The following is a 7,149-nucleotide window of genomic DNA, read 5'->3' as shown; positions in this document are numbered from 1 at the left end:
CACACACACACACACACACAAACTTCAATGTCCGACCCGAACTCCTCTCAGCTGATTTCAGTCCTGCGTGTTGTTCTGCTCCAGTCTCCATCACCACTGCCTTCAGGTGCTTCAATTCTCTGTTGTCCAGCTAAGGACAGTCCATCCATTTATTTTACATAATAAATTGGACTGTCTTTTTGACATTTTGATCCTGTTATTTTGACAAATTTTGAAACGTGATGTGAATAACACACACCAAATATTTCCCTCGTATTTTTTTTTACTATAAGCTTTATTATTTATTATCTTTGAAATGTATGCAGGAGTTCTGACACATTGGCAGTTGTGCGTGCTCTGCAGAGCTGTCTGGAGATGCTCCTGTGTGTAAAACGTGTACTGTCTGCAGGGCGCACAGCTGAGCAGGTGAAGCTGACGCCCCACCCACGTCAAAAATTCTAGTAAACACAATGCGTGATTAGTGCTACGTTTGTGCTGGTTTGTACCGTTAAAATGTTCGTTTGTGCTTCTTTGGTTACTGAGACACAGCTGAAGGTGGATGAAGACACTTCATGCCTGCGGGACATGCGGTCAGCGTCTCTGCTGGCAGCAACGTGTGCGCGAGCTTTTGCACCTGCTGCAGCAGTAACATCCACACCACAGACATGGACAACATCTCCTCTCGTTGTATTTTTAATAAATAATAAAAATAAAAATGCGCGATGACTTTAGACTTTTATGGGAGGAGATATGAGCTGGTGGATCCGATTGAACAGTTGCCGGAATGCACACAATGAAAATGAGGGAGTTCCCGGATCTTGTTCCGGCAGGATCCGGCTCAAATTAACCACTGGTAGTAAGTCAGTTAATAATTCTGAGAATTCAGACAAGAACTGAGCCTGGTGGACGATGTATAACAACTAGTGAGAGTGGCTGCTCCGATTTCCATTTAGGATGTTATAAACTTAGAGACAGTGACTCAAAAGTATTATAACTACTAATTAGTTTAGTATTAATTAATAGTCCCGACTGAAAAATAGAAGCTACACCTCTGCCTCGACCAGTTGTTCGAGGAACATGAAAATTTTAATAATTAGGTAGAGTAGACTCATTTATACTAACAAAATCTTGTTGTAGCCAAGTTTCTGTCAGACAGAATAAATCAATATGATGATCAGTTATCAGTTCATTAACTAACAGGGATTTAGAGGAAAGAGATCTGATGTTCAATAGTTCACATTTAATGATTTTATTATTTTGTTTACGTAAAGTAGTTGTGTTTATTTTAATAAGATTTTTATGGTTAATGTTTTTAGAGCTGATTTTTGGTTTATTTAATTTAAGTCGTAGGTGAGTTGGCACTGTTTCAATGTGGTTTTGGGTGGGAAACAGAGAAACAGCAGAGAAGTGTGGAAGACTACATCTTTGCTTCCTGGACTGATTTCTAGACTGGACTTGTCAATAATCTGGATGTCCAACTGAATCAGCTAAGTTTTTAGAGAGAAGTGCTGCTCTATTTAAGGTGGGATGGATTCACCAGCTCTACACTCTCAGCAGGGTCCTGGAGGGTGCGTGGGAGTTTGCCCAACCGGTCTACATGTGCTTTGTGGACTTGGAGAAGGCGTTCAACCGCAACCCTCGGGGAACCCTGTGGGGGGTACTCTGGGAGTATGGGGTACCGGGCTCTTTGATACGGGCTGTTAGGTCCCTGTATGACTGGTGTCAGAGCCTGGTCCACATTGCCAGTAAGTCGGGCTTATTCCCGGTGAGAGATGGACTCTGCCAAGGTTGTCCTTTGTCACTGATTCTGTTCATAACTTTTATGGACAGAATTTCTAGGCGCAGCCAAGGTGTTGAGGGGATCCGTTTTGGTGGCCTTAGGATTGCATCTCTGCTTTTTGCAGATGATGTGGTCTTATTGGCTTCATCAGATCGTGATCTACAGCTTTCGCTGGAGCGGTTTGCAGCCGAATGCGACACGGCTGGGATGAAGATCAGTTCCTCCAAATCCGAGGCCATAGTCTTGAGCTGGAAAAGGGTAGAGTGCCCTCTCTGGGTCAGGGAGGAGGTCCTGCCCCAAATGGAGGAGTTCAAGTATCTTGGGGTCTTGTTCACGAATGAGGGAAAAATGGAGCATGAGATCGATAGGCGGATAGGTGCAGCATCTGCAGTGAAGTGGGCGCTGTACCGGTCTGTTGTGGTGAAGAGAGAGCTGAGTCAAAAGTGTAGTGAACCTGATCTGAACCTGATCTGACCTCAAATCTTGATCAGATGAACAGAGACTGTTATTTCATTGATCTGCATCCAGAAATACAGTTTGAGCCATCTGGTGACTTTCTTTCTTGAATTAATCAAGCAGAAAAGACAATTCTCTATAATCATTACTGTTTTACAAATGTTTGATAATCAAATTGTGTTAGTTCACTCAATGTTTACAGGTTGAAAAGAACTACTCATTTTTATTTTACATAAACAGTAAGTAATGATTTTTATTCCTCATTCAAAGAAGAAATCAGGTTAATATGCATTTCTTGATTTTTCTGTCTGCAATGTAAGTATGTTAAAAGTCAGGTTTCGGTCAACTAAAATGTTTACCGAGAAAAATGTCATGTTTAAACTTTTTCAGAAGATAAGAGTGAGACTCCACGAAGTCTGAAGTCCTACAATAATCTTTCTGTTTGTCACTAAAACAATCCTTGACTTTTAATAACATCTTACATCACAAACCACACCTCTATTCCTGGTCCATCGACCAATCAAAAAGCTCTCAAATGACCCGGAAGTCGACCCATTTAAAATGTGGCAACTTCCCAGTTCATGTTGGAGTTGCAAGAGGCTGAGACGCTGAGTTGCTGGAGTTTGTTGGTTGCTGTGTTGCTGCACTCAGAAATGAGTTCAACTAGAGAGTGCACAGAGTGATGGAGTTAGAGTTCTTGGATGCCAACGCGTTCAGGATGATCCAGAGACGTTTTGGGATTATAACTTCTGTTTGAACAACCTCGTACGACTCTCTAAGGGTTTGGCAGTTCTCACGGAGACGCTGAAAGAGTCAGAAAGGAACCTACGCCGACGCTGATTTCATCGTCAACCAGGTAGAAGGTTCTATTTTCGACTAAGTGTACCGGAGGCCAGCTGAGATCTGATGGAGCGTGCACGTTTTCTGGTCAAACAGATTAATTCCCTCACAAATCTCTCTGTAAGATAAATCTCCATTTCCATCTTAAACTCTCCTTTCTCCTAAAACCAGTACAGATATTTAGAAATATCTGAAGCTAAGTCCTCAATCACCGCCGTGTGATTGAAGTTCATTATTTGTGAAACTTGTCTGTTATTATTTTCATATTTTGCCAAATTAATGTAAATGTTTGATGTTAAACTTTGATTCTGAAAATAAATGACCGCATTCATTTGATGGGTCAAACATAAATAACGTCTCTCGTTACATTTCTGTTAAAATTCAATGCACGACATTTACACAGTCAGAAAGATGAGGAACTCGTGAAAATTGTATGCATATATCTCGTATATGTACTACTACAAAAGGCAAAGCTCTCAATTTACTGATCGATCTACGTTCCTACCCTCATCTATGGTCATGAACTTTGGGTTGTGACCGAAAGAATGATATCTCGGATACAAGCGGCCAAAAGGAGTTTTCTCTGCAGGGTGTCTGGGCTCTCCCTTAGAGATAGGGTGAGAAGCTCGATCATCCGGGAGGGACTCAGAGTAGAGCTGCTGCTTCTCCACGTCGAGAGGAGCCAGTTGAGGTGGCTCGGGCATCTGTTTAGGATGCCTTCTGGACGCCTCCCTGGTGAGGTGTTCCGGACACGTCCCACCGGGAGGAGGCCCAGAGGAAGACCCAGGACACGCTGGAGGGACTATGTTTCTTGGCTGGCCTGGGAATGCCTCGGGATTTCCCTGGAGGAGCTGAACCAAGTGGCTGGGGAGAGGGAAGTCTGGGCCTCCCTACTTAGGCTGCTACTCTCGCGACCCAACCCCGGATAAGCGGAAGAAAATGGATGGATGGATGGATGGATGGATGGATGGATGGATTCATTCATTCATTCCATCTCTCCGCATCAGACCATGCTTCCCCTAGAATGCACTCCAGTTATCTACAAATCCTATGTTGTTTTCAGAGCACCACCTGAACACCCAGCAGTTGAAAGCCGACATACGGCTAAACATGTCATTGCTGGACAGGTTGGGGAGGGGGCCAGAAAAAAATCCAGAGTCAGAGAGTTTTTGCCAAGTTACACATCAAAGCAACATAAATTTTAGTGATTTCTGATTTGCGTAGCCGAGTATCATTTTCACCAACATTAATAATGGTTTTAGCTTTAGTCAGTAGTTTCAGGTGGGATTCAGTGTTGCCTGCTCTTGCAACTGGAATGCATTTGACTGTGATTTGAGTCGCAAGTGCCACATTTTGGACTATGGAGCTGCCAATAACGAGATTCTGCTCCTCAGCTGGTATCTCACTAAGCACTGAAAACGATTTGAAAGTTGAACGAGTCAGTGGTTGACAGAGGGCTTAGTTTTAGTATTATTTTTTCTTTTGACCGTCACCCAGCGGGCCTGTGGTTTAGAACAGCTAAGTGCAAGAAACTGATTTGAAACGTGGCTTTGAACTGGAGAAGAATCATTTGAAATGTGACCGGATCGGTGGTTAGCTGGAGCTAACCTTGTTCAGTCACGTTTGTATTACAGTCCTGGGCACTCATTTTGTAGCTAAAACTTACCGTGTTGGAGCTTAGCCTAGCCTAGCCTACTACCGCTGAGCACAACCTACTGTTTCTGGGTTCGGGCTCCATGTCTGTGGTGTACGTCATCACTTACGTAGCCAATGTGTTGTGGCTTTTTTTGTTCGGCTTGAATTGGCTGCGTCAAGAACGTCTGTCAGTGAAAATCTGTAATCATAGCGTGTAATATATATTGAAATATTGAAAATGTGCTTAAAACCAGTGGTGGGTGATACTGGAAAAAATTGTTGTCGATTCGATACCAAGTAAATACAAGTCCAGTATTTTCTATACTGATACGATACTGATACTTTTTAATAATTACGGTGAATTTTGATGACTTTTAAGTGTTAGAGATTATTTTTTTCCTTTGGATCATTTATTAGTTAAAACCCAGGATAGAATTAGGCAAAGTTTATAGGTAAATAAAAAATACTTTATTATAATAAAAGGTTTTTTTCTGAAAAAATAGAACAGTAACAAAACAATTTCCCCTATACCTTGTGATGGCTGGATTTTTTCCCTTAAAGTGCACAAAATGATCACTTAAGATTAAATTAAAACGTGTTCAGAAACTATGATATCTAAATAAAAATGATCCCTTCATTGCACTCCTTTTCTGGATTGTTTCCTAAATAAACAAACTGTACAGTTATTACACCACAACAAATGTTATAAAACAGTAAAATATATTTAGGATATAAAGGAATAAACCAAAATTTCTCCTTTTAAGTGAATTTCTTTTCTGGGTTTGAAAAAATAATTACAAAAAATCAAAAATAATTTGTGAAAATACAATAAATAAAATGTAAATAACAAAACAACCTCCAAAGCTTTGAGTTCAAAGAAATACTCCCAGCAGCCTCTCTGTGGCTCAGCCCGCCTTACTGTGAGCAGGGAGCAAAGCTGCCTGCCCTGTACGGTGGCACGAGCGGCACTTACACAAGACAGTCGGCTCGCAGCATTGATGAAACCATAGCAGTGCATACAGGGGAGAAACTGAAGCTAATGTATTGATCTCATTACACTGGTATTGATCAATATCAATGTTTATATTGATATAAATCCATATTAGGATCAATCCGCCCACCACTACTTAAAAACTAAATCACCGTTATTGAATAAAAGTACATCGTGTAGTGAACTTAACCTGATGTCAAAACTAAGCCTAAGGTCAAAACCCTTGACCTTAAGAACCTTGTGGGACAGAAACTGTCATTTCATTCATTTGAATCCAGAAATACAGGTTCACCCATCCTGAGACTCTTTTTATTATCATTACTATTTTACAAATGTTGATAATCAAAGTGTTTTAGTTCAAACATTTTAGATGTTACAGTGAACTAATCAATTTTATTAACTGTAAAACAGTAACAATGATTTTTTAGTTGCTTATGCAGAGTTAGAATTCATGTTAAGGTCTGTTACAGATTTTTATGCATTTTCTGATTTCTGTCTTTGAATGAGCAAGTGTGCGTTTTCCAAGGTCAGGAGTCGAAGCAGACATGTGTTGGAACAACTGTCTTGTTTACATCCTCTCAGACGTCAACGGAGGAGTTGGCACCTGTTCTCCAAACTCGCCAAAACAAAACTCTCTCTGTCTCTGAGAACAGTTTTAATCTGTTCCATAACAATTCTTGCTGTTTTCTGACTTCTAGTAACCTCTTACGTCACAAACCACACCCCTGTCTGGTCGACATTGACCAATCAGGAACTCCCAAAAATACCGGAAATAGAGCTCTTTAAATTGCCGGTACTTCCTAGTTCTCTCAGTTCAGTTCGGCTTCTGAGAAGTTCAGTTCGGCGGCGCGGAGAAGTTCTGAGATGTTCGCAGTTCTGTGAAGTCGTTTGGGAGAACAGAAGTCCAGCCATGATAAGGCTCTTCGAGTTGGATTATAACATCTTCCACCTCTGAGTGGAACTTCTGAAGGACTCCACTCATGTGAAGTCCACTTGCTGAGGTGAGCTTGTGTCGGACGGAATCTCGTCACTACTTCGGACGAGTCACAGCCATCCTATGGAGACGCTGGACAGGTAGCGTTAACTGGACCTCCATATCTGCTGATTTATCTTCAGAAAGGTAATGAGTCAAGTTTCCTACCAAAGCGTACCGAGGAAAAGCTGGGTTCGGATGGAGAGTGTCGGTTCTGGTCAACACTTCCCCTCACACACCATCTTTTACTCCCTTTAAACTTCATTTCCATCTTTAAATTCTTCTCTCAAGTAGAAATCCTTCCAGATAATTTAGAAATGTCTGTGTAAAGTGCTCATCCACCGCCGTGTGGATAATTGATCATAATTGTACAGTTTTCATTGAGGTCTGCTGTTCTGCTGAAGAGTGGAAACAATCGCCGCATTGTTTCTTACTACCTGTAAAGCTGTTAATTATGTTGTTATTTTCATATTTTGCCAAATTAATGTAAATGTT

This window comes from Nematolebias whitei, chromosome 15 (genome assembly GCF_014905685.2).
Source record: "Nematolebias whitei isolate Nwh7 chromosome 15, NemWhi1, whole genome shotgun sequence".
NCBI classification, from domain to species: domain Eukaryota; kingdom Metazoa; phylum Chordata; class Actinopteri; order Cyprinodontiformes; family Rivulidae; genus Nematolebias; species Nematolebias whitei.
Note: the sequence above shows the minus strand (reverse complement) of the source record.